This window comes from Saccopteryx bilineata, chromosome 11 (assembly GCF_036850765.1).
Source record: "Saccopteryx bilineata isolate mSacBil1 chromosome 11, mSacBil1_pri_phased_curated, whole genome shotgun sequence".
Classification (NCBI taxonomy): Eukaryota; Metazoa; Chordata; class Mammalia; order Chiroptera; family Emballonuridae; genus Saccopteryx; species Saccopteryx bilineata.
In genome coordinates, this window is record NC_089500.1 from 15,981,161 (window position 1) to 15,998,750 (window position 17,590).

General features: G+C 39.0%; 1 protein-coding gene across 15 annotated transcripts in view; it reads left to right on the forward strand.

The window, feature by feature from the left end:
* TCF4 (transcription factor 4) overlaps positions 1-17,590 on the forward strand; it is a 360,673-nt gene that overhangs the window by 155,417 nt on the left and 187,666 nt on the right. Inside the window, exon 1 of one of the 15 annotated variants that reach the window (XM_066247432.1) lies at positions 8,795-8,922. The exons of 11 other annotated variants lie outside the window; for them this stretch is intronic. The gene's annotated coding sequence lies outside the window, so the exon portion shown is untranslated. Of the gene's footprint in view, positions 1-8,794; positions 8,923-10,402; positions 10,422-17,590 lie in introns of those variants that run through there. 3 more of the 15 variants (XM_066247433.1, XM_066247434.1, XM_066247437.1) reach the window with 3 other exon arrangements.

The following is a 17,590-nucleotide window of genomic DNA, read 5'->3' on the forward strand; positions in this document are numbered from 1 at the left end:
CCCGGCCCTGGCCGGTTGGCTCAGTGGTAGAGCGTCGGCCTGGCGTGCGGGGGACCTGGGTTTGATTCCCGGCCAGGGCACATAGGAGAAGCACCCATTTGCTTCTCCACCCCCCACCCCCTCCTTCCTCTCTGTCTCTCTCTTCCCCTCCTGCAGCCAAGGCTCCATTGGAGCAAAGATGGCCCGGGCGCTGGGGATGGCTCCTTGGCCTCTGCCCCAGGCGCTGGAGTGGCTCTGGTCGTGGCAGAGCAACGCCCCGGAGGGGCAAAGCATTGCCCTCTGGTGGGCAGAGTGTCGCCCCTGGTGGGCGTGCCGGGTGGATCCCGGTCGGGCGCATGCGGGAGTCTGACTGTCTCTCCCTGTTTCCAGCTTTAGAAAAATACAAAAAAAAAAAAAAAATCAACAACACCCTTTCTGTTCTCTCAGTATTCTTGTGTTTTACTATCTGCTTTCCTCTTTTATTCTTGTAAGTATAGGCAGGGGAAGAGCTTGGAGTTTGGTGTTAGAGTGGGATTTGACTTCTGGCCTAATTGCTTAGCAGCTCTGTGATACTAGACTACTCGTTCATCATCAGTAGGAGTCTATCCTGGAGATTTATGTTGCTAGCAAGTGTAATTTCTCATTGGAGAGCCCAAATAGTTGTTTGCTCTAAGAATGTGCCTTTCTCAGTTTGCTGATGGAAAACTTAGAAAGGGTACCCTTTGCCAGAATTGTGGTTCCTGGGTAGGAGCCAAAAGGTGAACTGCCTCTTTCCCATTCTGCCTCCGTTACACACCTATGGTCCTTTCCTACAACAAATCATGGTCAGTTTGGCATAGCAAGGCCTGGAGAGGGAAATTTTCTCTAGTGAGCCAGAAAATGCAACAGGATCCGTCTGAGATTGATGGAGATAAGTGTTTGATCCACTTTACTCTCTGACAGAAAAATAGTTTTCCTTGAAGCTGGAGGGATCAAAGGTCTAAAACTGTGGCTACAGTGTGATGAATGTTCTAATATTAATATTATATGAATAATGCAGTACTATTGAAGGTCAACATGTCCAGTTTCCTCTGTCTGGGAACTTCCAGCCAGCTATGTGCAGAAAGGGGAATTCCAATCACAGTCTTCACTCCAAGGAGACAGACAGCCATTATCTGCCTGTGAACAGTTGAATAGGCCAAGCTTTAATAGTCTGTGATAGATCATGTCAAGAAACAGTGAAATCTGCAGGTTTTTGGAATGGGGGCTAAATCACCTGTGTTGAGGAAGACTTTCTGATGAGCCAGTCAAATAAATGGAATTTTCAAGAATTATCATAGAGGAGCTGGCAGTTTCTTCTTGAGTGAGAGCAATAGGATGGGATAATATTTTACCTATTACCAAGAAAGGGAACACACTTTGTCCTAAGTCTGGGTAGGAAGTATAGTCATGTTGTGCAAAAAATGTCACGACTTATAGTCTCTGCAGGGACCACCAAAGGAAATGTGAAGGAGAAATGCGTGGTCTTGGTGTTGTTGGGTGTGGCCCTGGGCCTGGGTTATAGAGAGACAGTCACCATGTGAGGTTGTTTCACTTTAGACAACCTTGCTAAGCACTGATTTCAGATAAATGCTATTTCAGAACCTTTTGTGATTTCTGGTTTCTTATTTTTACTGTGTATGTATTTATCGATTAAAAAAATTTCTATCATTGTAGCTTTTCATTCATAAGATATATTTAATATTCTTATGTTTTATACTTATTTAATTAGATTTTAACTTTTTCCCATTTTTATTTGTCTTATATAAATATTTCTACTTTTTTATGTTGTTTTTATCTGGCTGAGCTGTTGCTCTATACTTTTCCTCTTCCCCTGGGTACAGCCCTCATTGATTCACCAGAATCTCTCTCAATTATGAATCAGGATGACACACTATAACAAGCCCTGCTAGCTTATAAGGCTCAAAGGAAAGGAACATGATTGTTTCTTGAGAGCAAACATTATTCATCCTCTTAATTTTGACTTGTAGCCTGAAACTCATGGTCTATGATGAAATGGAAAGTTTCTCTGAGCCTTACTACTCTCATCATAAAGATGAAGATAATGCTGTCTACTTCAGAGCACTGTAATGAAGATTAAATGAGATGTATACATCCAGCAGAGGAGCTAGAAATAGAAGATTCTTATAAATCTCATTTTGTTTCTCCTTCAATTTCTGTAAAGTCCAGGCAACACTATTAAATGTCTACGTGCAAAAGGAAATCATGAGTTTGGTGTTAAGTTTGAGGTACTTTTAATCCATTTAATTGAAGATATCAAGTAGGCAGTTGGAGTTAAGGGTATAAAACTCAAAAGTCTTAGGACAAGGTCTACAGCTGCAGGGGTCTTCAGCAGGTAGATGCCAATAAAAGGTACAAGATTATATATGGAGTCTACAGTAATGACTGGACCTACGGCCTAGCAGTTGAAAGATTCTCAACATTGAAAGCCCTCTGGGTGAGAATGAAAGAAATGCCCAAAGAGTACGAGAAAAAGGAAATGTGATGACATCAAGCCGACTTTTGCAAAGAAAGGCATACGTGTGTTTTTATGATTGCCGTGGGAGATGAGAACTGCACATTATCTATTGGCTTTAACAACTTAGTGTTCATTGTTGACGTTTTCCAAGAGTCTTCTTGGAGGAATCATGTGGTAGGAAGACTTCACTTCCCATCCCCCAGAACTGAGTTATCTTTCTTCTAATGTGACAAAGTTTTCATCTTACATATTTCGAATGTGATTTTTTCCTCTGTGGTTGATAACAATAATTGTTTGTACTTAGCTTCTTTCCCAAAATAAATGATCAGTTTCCTGAAGACAGATGTCATGTGAAGTAATATAAATTACTCGTACTAGGTATTTAATAGTTCAGTCTTAGAATCGTTGGTTCTAAAAAAACAAGGTATGTTTTTCTGTGTATCCATCCATCATTCATTCACTGAGCAGTTGTTTATTTACTAACCCATACCATGGGCCAGGCACTATTTTAGGCTTTGTGAATATAGTGGTGAACAGAAAATACTCCCTTTTTGCATGAAAGTTACATTGTGGTGGAAACAGATGATAAATAATAAATATGTGCATATTCTGAGTACCTTTAATGTCTTAAAGTACTTATTCCTCAGAACAAACACAGGTGAAGTAGATGTTACCTAACACTAGACCTGTTTTATTGACAAGAAAATGGAGGCGCTATTCAGTTCCTTGCCAGGTCATCAGTTCATTAGGGATGGATCTGGGATTCAAACCCAAGCATTTTGGTTCCCAAATCCATGCTGTTAATTATTCCACTAGACTGCAGTGTTTGGCACATAGTCAATCATCATCATTACTATTACCACTATTAATAGTAATTATTCCTCAACCTAGTAATTTTTTACTCTAATTCAGATGAGGAAACATGCACGACTAGTTATGGCAAAACTAATTTAGAAGCTCAGATTTGTGCTTCAATCAGTGTTTTTCCCACATATAATGCCTCTTCTTTAAGGAAAGGATTATAGAGGGAGGAAGAGGAAAAGGATGGGAGAATGAAAAAATGAGTAAAGAGAAGGAAGGATTTATGGAAAAGACCTAGGAAGGTATTAAACCTGTTTGATTTTGGGTTTTTGATGTTACCAAACTATGTCTGATTTTTCAAGTTTTTTTGTTCTCTGTATTGTCTAGAGGAAATCTTTAAAATAAGGATATTTTCATGCACAATAATCATATTCTATTTCATCAACAAGCAAAAATAATTCAGGGGCTTAGAAGACTGGAGCTATTTAAAAGTAAATATTTTGGAAGGGATGTTATTATTGGCATCTGTATTGGGAAGGCATTGGTTGGAAGATACACTAGGATCTTTGTTTACCACCAGCCAAGTCAGTCTTTGAGGTGTGTGTGTGTGTGTGTGTGTGTGTGTGTGTGTGTGTAGGGTGTGTATGTGACGTATATAGTAGTACATACTTATATCCTGGTAATACTGAGTTTACTTTGTATATACATTTTTGGGGAGATATTGAAACATTTTTCGGGGGTGGGGAAGTTTTTGTACTTATATGCAAGGCTGCTCTAATATAAAGTACTATATTTAAGCATCACAAATAGTCACTAAGCAAGGGACATATGCACAAGGAATTTAAGCAGAGTTTTTCTAAATGGCAAATAATTAGAGGGGAGCAGATGCCTATGGGCATAAAGGATGAAATGAGGTACCAGGAATTTTAAAAGGGAGATAGAAATACATATGTAAAATGCAATCACTCTCAAGAATGTTTAAGCCTAGAGGGTGTTCTCACCCAAGTTTTCCCGTTTTTGTAGGTTTTGACATTAAATTTTGCTCTCTCTTTACCTATATTCCCCAAAGAAATAGATCATATTAATCATTCGAAGGTGAACAGATTTTCTTTCGAACCTCAGTTTTCGATGACTTTGTGGTTTGCATCTTCTTCTCCCTCCCCAGGGCCTTGTCCTTTCCCAAGACTGCCGAGATATGACATTTCATCACAGTGTCGCCCCTCGTTTATTTATTATTTATACCCCATCTACTTCCAAAAGGGTTTGTAGGTAGCTTACCAATAAAAGACACCCATGAATGTATTTTTTTTTGTATTTGTCTGAAGCTGGAAATGGGGAGAGACAGTCAGACAGACTCCCGCATGTGCCCGACAGGGATCCACCCGGCACGCCCACCAGGGGCGATGCTCTGCCCACCAGGGGGCGATGCTCTGCCCCTCCGGGGCGTCACTCTGTGCCGACGACCAGAGCCACTGTAGCGCCTGGGGCAGAGGCCAAGGAGCCACCCCCAACACCCGGGCCATCTTTGCTCCAATGGAGCCTTGGCTGCAGGAGGGGAAGAGAGAGACAGAGAGGAAGGAGGGGGAGGGGGTGGAGAAGCAAATGGGTGCTTCTCCTATGTGCCCTGGCCGGGAATCGAACCCGGGTCCCCCGCACGCCAGGCCGACGCTCTACCGTTGAGCCAACCGGCCAGGGACTATTTTTTTTTCTTGATGTGCATTTTAGAATGGATGTGGCCCTCACTGAAAACAACCTTGCTGTAAGATGGGTCTTGTACGTTTCAGAACTATTCTGCATAGTCTTGATGTCGGAGAGGAAACAGATCTCCAAGAACAAGGTAGAGAAGAGCATTAGGCACTTGCCATCTTCCTGTAGAGTGGTAGTTTAAGCAGCAGGGGCACTGAGCATAGCAATCCAACTTCCCCAGCAAAGCAGAGCTGGAGCACCTGATCATTATCCTTCAGGTTTAAGATTTACCTGTTGTGTTCATGGTAACAAAAGAAATGGAATCTCTGTAATTATATTGGAAGGGGGAGGAGATCATGTTTTAGTTCCTTTGATCTTGAGCTAGAATAGGCTCTGCTTTTTGGAAATTTAATTTGAAAGAATCCAACATACACATCTGCTTTTTGTACTGCAATTTCTATTGAGCTTGAAAATAGAAATTTATTAATGCAAATGTGTAGAGTCTGTTCCTTGAAGAAAAAAAAAACACGTTCCAAACACAAGGTGATCCTTTCTGCATATCTATGGAAGATTTTAATAAATCTGTTCTCTGTTTTCTTTCTAAAGCTCAGAGATGAGGGCCTTTGTTAACAAAAAATACAGGACACATTGGGGAACAGAAAGATTCGTGATTTTCAAAGGAAAAATTTTCAAAGGAAAAAATAGATGATAAAGAAATGAGAAACATCCTGAACCCTAAAAGAAAAACAAAAAACAAGTGCGTCATCAAACCATTTGAGAATGTGTTTGAATTGATGGTAGGGTCCGTGCTAAGAGTCAAAGCTTTCATGTCAGTGAATCCAGTCTTCCTAGTGTTCTGTACGATTGCCTTTGCCTGTAAATGGAAGGCATGCAGACTGTAGGTAGAACACTCTCTCACCCCAACTTAACTTGTACTCTTTATTGAAGTTTTGTGTCATTATGCGAAACTGCATGTTAAATGATACTTGACTTAATCCTTAGGGTGGCTGGATTGGATGGTCTATTTTGATTAACTTTTTCTTGTCCTCAGTGTAAATTTTCCAGTAGAGCCTAAAATGTCATGAGCATTTTGGGACATGAATCCTTTAAGCTAATTTCGCAGCCATATAGTTGTCCTTTTTGGGGTTTGAGTGCTTTCCTAATTCTCATCTCCAAATGGGCAAAATAAATCATAAATTGTTGAGAGCATTCAATCACTGGATGAGCAGTCATCTCCTAAAACTGGGGAAGGTATCTATTTTCAATTCTTTGAATAAATATAGCTGGGTTCTTTTGTAATACTAGTACTCTAACAACAGATCTCCAAAACTTGGTTATAAATTACCTAAGCTAAAGGAGTTCATGATTAAAGAATATATTGAATCAAAACCTCCCTCCCTCCCTCCCTCCCTCCCTCCCTCCCTCCCTCCCTCCTTCCCTCCTTCCCTTTCTTTTCTTTCTTTTGTGATGTGATAAGATTTTTTCTGAGGTGGTTGATGTACTTCAGTGGTGGATGTTGTCATTCTGTTCTGCATTCTGTTGGCTACTTTCTTCCCTACTGTTTTTTTTTTTTCACTTGTTATGTTTTTCAAGAAACAGAAATTGCAAAGCCACAAAGTGAGGCTTCAAATTAGGAATTCTGATTTTAAAACAGGGAGCCTATCTTTAACTTGTATCTGAGTTGGTATTTCAGTTGTGTTGCCAGGATAACCTTGCCCCTTGCAAATGTACACTTTCATTTGGGTTCAGTGATTCCTGGAGGAGTTGGTATTATAGGATGCCAGGGGCCACGGAAATTATTTAAGACACAAAATGTTGAGACAGAGTTGGTTCCTCAGAGGCATTTGAGCAACTAGGGTTTCATCTGAACCCATTTTGGGGGACCATGGCATGTGCTGCTAACCATGCCTAATTAATTAATTTTTAACATTTCAATCTAATTGTGACTCTGGACTTACACGTATCTTTCTTCCTTACAAGAAAGAAACTCAGAAACGAGATTTCTATTTCTAATGGCAGACAGTTGGGGTGCAGCAACCGAGCAGTCACCCTTAAAAATTAATGAGCTTCATGATGGTGAGAGAAGCGACTGTGGTTGTGGTTGGGGTGGGGACATGGGGATGGCAGAAGGAAGAAGGCTAGACTCCTAGGTGACAACGATGTGAGCACCTCCTTATCTCCCTTCCCCACTCTCCCTGCCCCCACCCCCCCTGTCGCCACCCCTTCCATCCTCTCCTCTTTGCAGGAGCAAAGCAGCTAGAAAGGGCGATTATGAAGACGTCAGTTGGAGCCTAGGCAGTCGAGAGGGGCGCAGTGCTCCAGATGAGGTCCGGGGGGAGCCGAGAGGGTCACTCATGAACGACCGTGTGTGTGTGTCTGACAGACTGTGAAATGGTGCGTTGTTGCACGGCTGCGCTGCACCTGGGCCCTTCATCTGTGATTGATTGGTTTGGTCATGTGTAATGGTCCCATCTGCTCTGTGTTGTTTTTCTTTTTTTACTTATAAACATCATTCCCAGCGGCTGAGAGAGGATGAGCTATGTTTTGTCATCTTCACTTACACTTTAGCTCAAAAAAGTGGTCAACTAGGTAAGCTCTAAAGTCTATCCCAGTGATGTGCTAGGGAAGTGTGGGTTTTCCCCTTTGCTTGATTTGTGTGTGCGCGTGCGTGTGTGAGTGTGCTGTGCGTGTGCGCGCCCTCCCGCGCAGGCGTGTGTGCCTGGAGTTTTCCTGCTGCCTGTTAATATCTGAATAGTTCATGAACCACGGAAGACCGAAAATCGCAGCAATGATTTGCACAGATCTGTGTATTGTGACTCTTACTGCAGCGAAGAGTGGTTTTTTTTTTTTTTTTTTTGTAACGGAGCCAATACTTAATTAAAACCGCTGACATCATGGTGTTATAATTAAGCGTGGCATTAATTAAGCTGGAATAACGATTTTTTTTTATTAAGAACTGCTTCTATTGTATAAGACTGTTAGCGGCAAAAAACCAAAATAATTTTAAAGCAAAAATTAATTCCCTCTAAAGGAGCCCTTTCCAACTTCCCCAAAGTCCGGCCTCAGGACTATCGTCATCAGGGTGTGTGTGTGTGTGTGTATGTGTGTGTTTGTGTGCGTCTGTTTGTGCTGGGTAGTGTTGGGATGGGGGAGAGTGGAAGTGAAATTTGTTTTTTTTTTCACCCAAAAATGCTGATCGGCTCCTGGCATTCTGATGGCTAATTATGCATCGGAGAGCTTCGACAGCTGCATTCATCATCATAAAATGTAATAATTAATGACATTCCAACAAAGAAAAATATGCAAATGAGGACTCATTAGCATTTTCATATTCAGCTTTGATAATGCTTTTGCTGACAAGGTTGTAATTAATGAAAATTCATGTCGCAGTCAGGAGATTGGATCGGTTTCATTCCGCTCACAATTCCCAAATGCTTGCATTATGGAAAATCGGCGGCTCTGCCAACTTTTCAGGGAAGAAAACACACACACACACACACACACACACACACTCACACTAAAAGCACCAGATGCAAATTAATGGTAGGGAGTCTTTAACTCTTTAAACCACCCCCCTAAATTTCCATCAGAGGAAACATGTGATGAGTTTTAACCGAAGAACTAGATTCTTTTTTTTTTTTTTTAAACAACAGCAATGCAAATACTTTTATTTGTGACTCAAGTATGAGGATTTCTGGCAAACTTTTTTTTAATATTAAAAAAAAAAACCTCCACCTTTCTCCCTCTTTCCTTTTCCCTTTCAAGACTATTTAAATTTACATAGTAAAACATGTTAGGACAGCCAAGCCCCAGCGTGTTGTGCTCTGTCCTCTCGCTGGCAGATTTGAGCCACGACAGTTTATTCATCCACATGCTTTTTGGCGACTCTTCACCACGCATTTGTCCTTAGATCTCCTGGTGCTTTCCTCCGTGTGCTACCCATAAGGTCGAAAAAAAAAGCAAGTATTCTATTTTTCTATTCAGGGTGGGTTTTTTTCCTCTTTTTGGTTGATAGTTGTTTTCTTAGTGCTTTTTCTTTTTAATCTATTCCCTTTGTGGTTTAGTGTAAGAGTTTGGGTTGTTTCCATAATTCTCTCACTCAACACTTCTGGTTTAGTAGTGTGCTTCGAGCGTAATTTTAAGAGACACTGTACAATCAAAATGGATACCCAGAAACCCCAGAACAGAGATATCGACAAGCATTCAGTACAGAGAGCTATTAATTTATAAACCCTCTGTGTGTTGCCTTCAAAGTGTGTGACTGTAGATTGGCAAAAAGCATTTGGTGCCAACCTGGTACTTAGGTTTTGTCATCCTCGCCTAAAGTTAAACTGAAAGTTCTTTCTCGTCCTCAGCAATACAAAGAAAACCTCAATAGAGTTCTGACCTGGTTTCAGATTTAATGTTTAGGTTGAAACAAATCATTATTAGTCAGTCAGATCTTGTTGCTGAGGTAGATGTGTTTAAAAATAAAAAGGAAAAGCTTTGTATCAAGATTAAGAAAAGGGGAGAAATGAAAACATATTTCTTTATAAACTGTCAAATTTATAAGCGTTTTCACTCTGGAATGATGGAAAACAACTTCAGGCAGTTCCTAAGATGCAGTTTCCTGTTTATTTAAAGTTAAATTGTAATTCTCAAAGTTGCTAGCCCAGCATAAATAAAGAATATAAATATGCCTTATTAAAAGGAAATAGAAACTTTGATAGGACTTTGATAAAAAACTTTGATAAAAAATAAGTGAGGACTTGTTTTTTAAGAGTATCTCAGTAAAATAGAAAGTATCCTCCTCAATTATTTAATCTAAAGTTTAAAGTAAATCTTTTTCCCCTTTTATGCAATTAAGAATGACTAGGTTTTTATTTCTCACTAATCTCAGACTTCAAAGAAATAGAATTTTATTTGAATCTCTTGCTTTTTCCTACTTTTCTCACAGTCTGTACGGGTGTGTGTGTGTGTGTGTGTGTGTGTGTCTGTCTGTGTACACATCGTGTGTTGTGTCTGGAGATTATGGTAGCTCTGTCTTCTTTCCTTTAAAATCTATTGTGTTAAAATAGTAGGCAGAAGAAGGCTTTACTTTTCTTCTTTTAGTTTACTTCTTTTTTTATGCAGGCAAACTGCCCATCCAGATGGTAGAATTTCACCTGTAAGCAATCTGAAACGATAGGTTAATTCTGACATTTTATAGAGCTTTTTAAATTTTTTTTTTTCATACAGTACAACTAAGTGCAGAGTAACTACTCAGGATAATGTTTCCTTTTTTTTTCCTTTTAAAGCACTTCCTGCTGTGATTGGTCCACCCCCCCCCCAAATCTGTATTTTGGGCTCAATTAAAATCTGTGGCTTTAGGCACTTCACTGCTATTGTCAAACCACATCTGATGAAATCTTTGACCACTTCTAATATGTGTAAATGAGGAAGTGATGGCAGAAGTGAAGGAACACGTGTCGATCTGCAGGTTAGTCTTTGAGAAGCAGGTTCTTTTATGAGTTCAGTGTTTATGCCTTTGATAAACTATTAGTTTCCTTCTCCCACCAAATTCAGGAATGTTTACCAGCTCATGCCTTTCTAAGTAATGCCTAGCATGGTGTTAGAAACCGGGACCCTGAAATTTGGTTTTGTTCCCAGTGTGGCTAGCCTTTGGTGGCTTATGTGACTCAGGAAGCTTGAGAAATTCTTGAAATGATTTGTTGACTTATGATTAGGGAACCCCATTATTTCCCAGAGCAGGTTTTAGGGGTGTTTTGTAGTAGAGTGTGAAAAGGGAAAGGGAGTATTGAGGACTGTTTTTACTCATAATAATTGTAATCAGACTGTATTTACAAGTTATTTTTGAATGCTACCCTCTTGTTTCTATTTCTAGAAACCCTGTGTTGTCATGGATTCTTTCTTGAGTTATTTACACAGTAAAGATGGGGCTGTAGAAGCATTGTCTCCTCCAGTTTATTCCCTTGGGAGCACAGTTTTGAAAGTACTCTCCTAGAATTATACTCGTCAAGATCTGGGACCCTAGTTGTGGCATTACTTACTGCTTTTTCCGTTTCCTGTTTTGCACATGTTAATTCCTCTGGGTATTTTCTTCCTAAAGTGATGAGATTTTCACTGTCCAGCAGCAAGCCACATTTACCGGGGTTATTGAACTTTGAAATAGGAAACCTGTGGGTGATCCGGTCTCCCCTCCCCAGAATTCACCGAGTCAGTCAAGAAGCACAGCTCCATGACTGCAAATGTTAAAGCAGTTATTTCATTAAAACCTCCAAAGGTTTTGTTTCAAGTGTTGGAAAAAAATCGCCAGTTGTTTGTGGCAGTGAAGCCGGCTTCTTGGCTGTTCTTCTTCAGTGTCTCCTTGCGTTTCCCTTGCAAACTTCCCTATTGGTTGGGGTCTGTGGAGAGATTCTAGTGGCTGGCTGGTGGAAATGTTTGGGAGAACATTTGCGTATCAAAGCAGCCTAAATATTTGCAAAAATGTTTGCCTGAGAAAAAAGAATCCATTTAGGATTAGGAAGCAACTGCTTAAACATTTAAAAAACATTTGTGATTTCCTGAAGGATATTATTTTAGGGCCAAGCCCTAACTTGAATTTCAGGGGTCATTCCAGAATCCGTGTTTTTAAAAAGCATGTAAGATAGTAAATGTTTGGTTTTATGATGAAGCTCTATACCTATCTATTTGTGATATTAAAATGCAGAAAAGGACACATATCTTTGAAAGTTAATTGGTTATTATTTAGTAAACCCATAAAACAGATGAAATGATGAGATGTAGAATAGCTCTAGCTTCATCCTTTCCCTCCATTCTGGGGTTTCCGCCCTGTAAAGCGCATTATATTGCTATGACAGAACATGTGGTTCTGCTGGAGTTCATCAGCTTTCTAGTAATAGTAGTGATTTGAGTGTCAACTATTTATTTATTTTCTTAGTAAAGAGTTTACTGTGAGTTTTTTTGTGTTCAAATTATTAAAGTGCAAAATTCAGTGCAGGCCAATTTTTCTAACTTGTTAACAATGTAGGAGTTGAGCGTTGACAATTACTGTACTTAAAAGCCCCTCGGATCAGGTGTTATTTTACCATCTGGACATTTTAATTAGTAATAAAAATGTGGATCTGGATACACAGGAATAGGATCTGCAGTACACAATGGCCCAATGCACTCTTATTGGTGCTGAGGTGTACATGGCTACACTTTACAAGTGTGTGTGTGTGCGCGCGCGCGCGCACTCATGTGTAAGTGTAATTGTATGTTGAAATATGTGTTCATTCCTCCTAGGAAATCCAAGTGTAAGATTCTAGTACCCTTTTCAAACTGGGCACTATCACAATACCAGAATATTTAGCGACTTTTTCTTGAATAACAAGTAAACACATATAACATATATACTTACATTCCTGAGTAATAGTTGCTGTTATCTTTTTAATACTCATAATTCTGCATGTCTATATGGCACGGCAGGGCCTACGGTGCTGACAATGCTTGGACCAGCGATGCAGCGCTTCCATTTCTTAGCTGTGTGCTCTAAGTCAAATACATTAACCTCTCTGAATCTCCCTTGTATCCTCACATATAGAATAAAACTAATAATAGTTATGATTACTGCCAACCGAATTACGATGAAACTTAGAAGAGCATATGAAAACACTTGATAAAATGCAAAGAGGTATAACAAGTGATTTTTAATACAAATTACCAGTGCATAATTCATGTACCATCTTCATAATCCAAAAAATTGTGTCATATTTAAAAATAAGGGAAATGTAAATATAAGATAACATTAGATTATTAACAAATAGTAACTTTGGGACCACCAGAAAGTGCGCTCATAATTTTAAACAAGACTCATAATGGTTCCTTTTTATAAAGTGTCTGGATATGCTCTTTGAAATAATGTTATTCTTAATTAAGGCAGGAAGCAGGTACATTTGAGGGAAATAGTGACTCTCCAGAGAAATGGGGAGTAAAAATAGTTTAGGGAAATGAGTCCTGGGTCTTCTCTTTCGGAAGGAGGTATACATATTTATCTGATTATTATGAATTTCATGTTTGCAAACCAGTGTGAATGCTTAAACGATACTCATTACTGTTTCGAAAAACCTACCCGTTATAATTTATTTCATATTATATTTGCTTAGGAATGCATCTTGTGTCATCCCTAAAAAGAGAGGGAATTGATAAAATTGCTGTGTGACACTGGACCAGATAGATGCGTTTGGACACTTCTATGAAAAGCCTTTTCACGTTTTATTACAGGTCCAGTCCTCTTCCTGAGAATTTTTCAGGAAAAATAGGAACCTTTTTTTTCCTTTAACGTGTAATCGTCTACCATCGCATAGTGTACTATACTACTTTGGTCATTCCATTAATTTAATCTTCCCCTCCCTTAATGTAATAAATACATACCTTGAATTTAGTACAAATATGATTGATATTGCATTGTTTCTAACAGTAAATATTTATTACTATAGACAACCTGGCGTTGATCAGTAGAAAGCCTGTAATACTTGTCTCTGGGACATGGTGGTCTTAGGAGTGTACAGTGTTCAGTTTCTCTATCATGCTAGGAGGAGCTAGACTCAGCTATGTCAAGATAGTTCATTTAATTCATTAATTTGGTTAAAATTAAGTAAACCACGGAAGAAACAGGAACATGTAAATTATGACTGTACAGCTTTAAAGATTTTTTTGGACTTGAATATGGAAATTGGTTCCATTTAATGCTGTATCAGTTTCATTTAAATGTCCCAACCTAATGACCACTTTCATTTGCATATTCTAATCTAGTGAACAGACAAGGTCTGCAAACTATTTGTCTTGAGAACTTTGAAATGAGGCTACAGGTCCTCCTCTTTGTAACTCCCTTTTTAAAAAACTGGCCATGGGTACCCCAACCATTGCATTTTAATACTCATAGTCATGAGATGAGAAAGAATTTATGGAACTTCTCTGAAAATTATCTCATAAAAGGGATTCAGTTAAAAATTAGGGGGGCAGCATTTGAAATTTAATAAAAAATAAAGTAATTCAAAGTAAAGTCTGTAGCCAAACTCCTTAATTGTGATGCATTTGCTGAGTTCCCCTCTTCCATCGTCGGGCCGGCTCTGGTGCCATATGGCCTACCATGGAACATTTAACTTGTCAGATATAATGGATTGTCCTGGAAGCAGATTTTTGCTTTGAGCACTCGGCTCCTTTCTTGCATTTCACTCTCAGCTCCAGGCTGCAGGATGAAGGATTGTGGTGGAAATGCAAAGAGGAGACACGCAGTTGATTCCCCTTAAGAGAGTGACCTATATGCCACAAGATTTTACCCACGTAAATAGGCATTATCCCCGTCCCTGGCCTTAGCGGGCTGCATGTCAGACTCATTTAAATGTGGCTGGACTTAACAGATTGTGCAAACATTTCAGAATTGAGTGTTTAGGAATAACAAAACATTGTCATTGTAACTTATGCAGAAATGGGGTATCCACATCGGCCAAAAGATAATAACTATTATTTATTGTGACCTACTTGTAACCTAAACCACCTGGTTTGTAGAGGTTGTAAACTCAGTCTAACTTTCAAATCTACTAAGAATAGTTTTAAAAAAACTCACCTCCTGGAGATGTTACATTGCTTCACTGTTTTTGTTTGGTGATTAGAGGTGAGGTTGAAATGACCATTTAGGTGGATGTACAAGTGGCAATTATGCTACGAAGCTTTCTGTCTTGAAACTTAAGTGCAAATCTTGTTTGTCCTAATATTCTATATATAAATCAGACTGTGAACTTCCAGTGGATTATTTAATACTGTAAATGTAAAAAAGTATACACTGTTTGATGTTGATTGAATTTGGTTCTTTCATGAGGTAATCTTTTATTTTATTTTATTTTGTGACGTTTCTGAAATCACAAGTTTGGAAAGCAATAAGGGTTTATGACTTTTCATTTATAGAAAAACTTCTTTAAAAGAATAAACCGTTCTCATGCTGTCTGTACATGTACACACAGAGCTATGAGGAACTCCTCTAGAATAACCTATTGTAACCCAAAAGCTAATGCAACAGAGACCCGGAACCAACAACTTTCAGATAACTAGTGGACACACTAGTGGACAGATAAGTAACTTACATATCTTAATTTAACCATAAAATGGTACATATTTGATTGTTCTAGGGTTACAAAAATTAATAAATGTGTACGTGACACATGTAAATACATTAAAAGAGGCCCTCTGTTTGCAAAGGATAATTTAATATACTCACTAAACTGTGTTATGATTTAAAAATATAACATTTAATTTACTTCTACAAATTTATTTGTTGTGGATAATTCTTAATAGCAATCTATAAAAATTTTGTAGCCGTTAGAACTAAACCTCACTTCTATACAAAGAGGAATTATTGTTTTTTAATGAACAACTTTCCATGAAGCAGCTAAGAAATTTCTGTTCAAATGTTCTTGTGCATATTTCTCATTAATCCTAAACCAAACACATTTGTTTTATTAATGCCACTGATAGGATGATTTTTCCCCCCACTGTGTTAGAATTTTGGTCGGGCTTATTTCTAAATGAGTTTGAGTGGTGCTTGGCCGGAGCCAGCTCTTGTTGAGGCATGTACGCCCTCTGCTGGCTGCTCAGATTGGAACCGACTGGTGTGGGGGTTCTTACTGTCTTACTTTTCAAGGTTGGGTTTTTTTTTGTTTTTTTGTTTTGTTTTTACACTTTCACACAACTGATTATATATTTGCAATAATTATAAAGTTGTAGGTTAATACTGAGTATGGCAGTTAATTTGTTTTTATTTGCAAATGAAAGTTTTTATGTGTGGGTTTTTGTTTGTTTGTTTTGCTTTTTGTTTGCTTTTGCTTAATAGAGTCCTGATTGTTTAAATAACATGTAAAATATATGCCACTCTTGACTTTTAAGTGGTTGGTTTTACATGCCCATTAATCCTATTTTTGTAGTTCCTCCTGGCCTGATTACACTTAAGAATTCCTGTTTGACTAAGTTGGAAATGACTTAAAAGGATAAATCATTGAAATTTTGAAACCTTACTTTTTGTAGGTAATGGATCCAGAAGGCAGTCCCTGGTAGAGAATTCCCTGATAGAGTTGACAGTTTTCATTTGATCTGTGAAGGAAAATGAGCTTATATTTGCATCATAATTTTTTATAAAGGCATTTTTGTTTCCTACAGATCAAATAAAGCTCTTCTCCGTGGCAGACATTGAGAATGATACTTTGAGTGGAACCTTTTTGGTTTTGGTTTGCCAGTGTGAGTAGTTGCCGATAGAGTGTGAGATGTTAAAGGAGCAAATCGCTGATGGCCTTTTCGTGCCCAGGTCACAAAACTAGCTTACACAGGTCACTCACAGAGGGAGCACCCTGGCCTGTCCTCCATAGCTTGGATGTGGATTATCCCTGGTTTCTGGTAGTGAAGACCGCGGCTCTGTATAAAGAATGTGTCTTAAAGATAGCTGCCATTTTGCTGACACATTTTAATCAAATTCTTTATGATAATTAATTATAAGTGATTTCTGCATATCTCAAAAATGAAATATCTTGATTGAATCAGTATGGTGTCATATGGAGAAGAGAATTTAGATCTTTATAGTTTTTTTCCTCTTATATTGCAAATTCTCTAATTTGTAAGCGAAAGAGAAACCTGCTCCCCAATATATGAAACAATCCAAAAACTTAGAGTTGATATTGTCAAGTAACTACAAATTGCATCCTAATATCAAGTTCCCACTAAATCCATCGTAATGCCATCTCGTACCGAATCTCCAATACAAGTCTTCCCTGCTGCCACCTGTTACCAGGTGGCAGCAGGGAAGTAGATGCCCTCCTCTACAGGTCTAGTAGATGCCCTTCCTCTGTGCCTCTCACCATTCCCGGGTAACCCTCCCATAGTGACAGTACTGGGCTTGCTCCCCATTTCGGTCGTCTACACTCTTACCTCTTGGGAATAACGCCCATCGTTGACACTCCAGTGGCCAGCACATGGTACCTGGAGGGACTCCACAAATATTTTTGCATCCCATGTGTTTGGACTTTCTTCACACCTATTCAGATGACCATTTTTTCAAGTTTCAGCACTGAAGATTGCCGTCTATAAACAACTATCCCGTGTAATGTATTTTATTTTCACATATTTTGGTAAGATGAGGTCACTGCTCTGACTACCCTCCTTCTCCTTCCTCTTCCTTCTTCTGTGATCACGCTTTCCCCTGCCTCTCCTCTTCCTTCCTGAACCCCACCCCCGCCTTCCTCTCCTGATTTAGTCATGATCATTTATTCAGTAATTAAAAGGCTTTTCTTAAATATCCAGTGTGGGACTCAGTGGTGTGGGTAATTTTATCTGTGAACCATCACCTTCCTTTAACTGTTACTAGTATCACAGGGGAGTCACACGCTAAGAAGTTTGTTTCTGTTAACTGCTGAGTTTGGTTTTCACAGGTCCATTCTCCTAAAGCTGATCTTAAAGAGTAAGTAAGCTTAATGGTTAGGAGTCTTCCTAGTTTGTTTACTCTGTGGATGCTCTCAAATATATTTTGAAATCTGGGCTCTTTCCTCTTAACTTCTCTGTAGTGTATGTTTAGTGGCTATCGACCAATTGTAATATAGTGCTAGGGCTAGAGAAATGCTCATC